A 3,215-nucleotide genomic window follows, 5' to 3' on the forward strand; every position below is an offset into this window, starting at 1 on the left:
AGACACAAAGAAGTACTTCTTGTAGAAAGCCGTAACCATATCATCCCAGTTGGATATGTTGTTTGGTGCAATGTTATTGTACCATGTGTATGCTCTTCCGGTAAGAGACTTCGAAAACTCCTTCAAACGGAGAACATGATTGTATTCATGCTCGCCCAAGGATTCCAAAAATCGAGAGACATGTTCACGTGCATTACCGGTACCGTCATACAGAGAGAATTGAGGAGAAGAGTATCCTCTCGGAAGAAGAATTCTTTGTACTTCAGGAAGATATGGGGGTTGATGCTGATGTATATCCGCAAAATCGCTTTTGTCTCGGTTTCGAAGAAGTCATTCCAAATCTTCTCGTGTGACAAAATTGGATGGTTGATTCCTCTCCGTTTGAGCTCCTGAATGAGTCACTTCATCTACAAAGGCGCGCCTTGCTGAGTTATCGACGCCAGGATTATTGAAGGTGTTTCTCATTGGCTCTGGTTGGCATTGATACCTGTGGTAGCCTCTCCGTTAGTGTCTTGAGGAAAATAAACACCTCTTTCTGAGTCAAAGCCCTGTCCGTCTGAGTTCTAGCGAGAACTTCCTGTCTTTCCATCAAATCAGCCATGGTAATATGGGATCAGCTCCCTCTGGATCCCCCAGTTTCTCGTCCTGATGGTGGAGTAGCAGCGACTCTGGTGACGGTTGGAGGTGTCACACTTGAAGGAACGTTGGGGGTGGCGGCAACGGCTCTGGCTCTGGTGACTGGAGGTGTAACACTTGAAGGAACATTTTTCGCGTCGCTGGTGTTGACAGGTGGCATGTTAATGCCACTAGAAGGAACGTTAACACCAAGAGTAATTTCAGCGCTAGTGTTTTCAGGGTTTGTTGCTGATCCGGACCTGAGTTCTACCATCTTGAGATCGGGATTGAAAAATGAAATTTGGAATTAGTATTGCAACCGAGAGATTAATCTCCCACTGTGGTCGCCAATTGTTTGTGGATGAAAACTGTTTCTGCTGATTTTGGTAATTTTGGGTGTGTGAATGAGAAACGAATCTAAACCCTAAACAATGCACTACACGGGAGTACTTTTGATTCGAGAGATCAATCTGTACAATCCTGGCCTAAACCAAGAAATGGCCGTTCCAGGCTTGCTTCGGTCACAAAGTGAAGGAGAAGGGTTGGTATTAAGGAGGGAAGCAAAGAGAGTGTTGAGACCAGAATAGTTGATTCTGAAGGTGTGGTTGTTTATGACTTGTATCTGAAAGTAGAACTGGCTAGCAGAATGGAAAGATACCAGGTGATTTCTAAATACTGTGTTGTTTCCGACCAAAAAACTTTTTCTTTGGTGAAAATAGGTGAAACCTATTTATACAAGTCATATTGAAACGTACCCTGGTCTCGTAGGAAGTGGAAACGATTGAGTGGTGGAAGAATAAAGTAACGTGTAACCGTCAGTCATTATGCTTCCATGATGAAGGAAGTGAATTCGTTTACACTGTTACTTTTTACCACCATTAATTTTCCTGCTTCATGACACTTTCTTGTAACGGGCGCATTGCACGCCGCACGCTGTAAACCGCCAGACCAATACCCTGATGAGCATCCCCCAGTTTGTGACATGTTTGATGTCTCGAGTGTTTTCGTGGAAAACATGTATCACTTTGCTACATGTGGAAAGTCAAAGTCAAGGGACTTACCGCAGGAAAATAGCATGTAATGCTATTAGGATCGTTTTGGCTGGTCGCCTAAAACTTGCCACAGGTTTGTCAGTTCGGTGGTGAACTTCGATGGCTGGCGCGGTGGTGTTTTGGTGTATGCCAGTGGAAATGTGGCATGGATGGCATGGCTCGTGCATGCCAGTGGCACGTTGATGCAAGTGGCGCTTGGCGTAGCCATGGACACTAGATTTAGGCAGCTGGTCGCCTGAAACTTGCCACCAGTCTGTCAGTTAGGTGGCGAACTTGGATGGCTGAGATTTCATCTCATGAGGAAGGATGGCCATTGATTATGGCCGCAAGAGAAGTGGCGCCTGGCGGAGCCATGGCATAGCGGCATGCCAGTGGCGTAGCCGTGGCAGCTGTTTTGGCGTATTTTTGTTAGACCCAAATATGGCTTCCGGAAACATTGGCCGTATTGCTAAGTTAATCTTGAGGCCTTAGGAGAGTCACTTGACTCAGTTGGCATGGAAACTTTTATCCAAATTGGGGCTTGGCGCATCGCCACTCTATTTAGCACGTGCGGCATGACTGCGGCATGGCGGTGTGGCATAGTTAGCACATGCTAGTGGCACGAAGTAGCGTCTGGAATAGCCATGACCTCTAGACTTTGGCACCTCGGTGTTGGACCCACATGTGGCGTGGCAACATTGACCCTTTTGCCGCATCAATCCCAACGCTCTGGGAAACGTTATTTGGCTTTGGTTGGCGTAGCAACTTTGCTCAAATTAGGGTTTGGCATGTCGAAACCCTAATTAGTGCGTGTGCCATGCGGCCGCGGCATGGCGATACTTTTTTGTGCAAATGGCGCCATAGCCATGCCAAAGGAACTATGGCAAGGCCATAGTGTGGAAACGACCACATGAGTAGGGATTGCCGTGGGTGGCTATGATATGGCGCCAACCCTAGGGCTTACTGGGTCCCACACGGCTCGTGGCATGTTGTGGGGTCGAAGTGGCATAATTTGTGCTACGACTGGAAATTAGGGTTTTGGTTAATACAGAGTCGTGCTTTTGACTAGAAAACCCTAACTTAAGCTTTTCATGGCGTTGGCCACGAACAGGAAGTAGGTTAGCACATGAGGCGCTATTTATGGCATATTGCCACGAAGTGGCATGTTCGGCATCTTGGTGCGGCGGAGTGGCATGTTGGCATGCCGCTCAACTTATTGGCGCAACATGGCGTGTTTGGCATGTTGGTGTGGTTTTTGGAAAGCCAATTGTATTTGTGACCATCTGGCGCAGTTTCCCCTTTTTAACACTGTGTCAAGTTTAGAGCAACCTGATTGGTTAATATAAGAGGGTCGACCAAGCATGGGCGTGGCTACACTTCTGGTGTGAGTGTGGCGGCTTTGGAGCGACCTGATTGGTCGATGGGAAGTGGGTCCGGCAAGTAAGGGCCCATCCATAACTTATGTGCATGTGGCGGGTTTAAGGCGACCTGATTGGTCGAGGGAGATAGGGCCGGTTTAGGATGGGGCGTGGCCAATGGCATATCTCTCAATAAAATAATTGTGTTTTC

Source organism: Papaver somniferum, chromosome 9 (genome assembly GCF_003573695.1).
Source record: "Papaver somniferum cultivar HN1 chromosome 9, ASM357369v1, whole genome shotgun sequence".
In the NCBI taxonomy this organism is placed as follows: domain Eukaryota; kingdom Viridiplantae; phylum Streptophyta; class Magnoliopsida; order Ranunculales; family Papaveraceae; genus Papaver; species Papaver somniferum.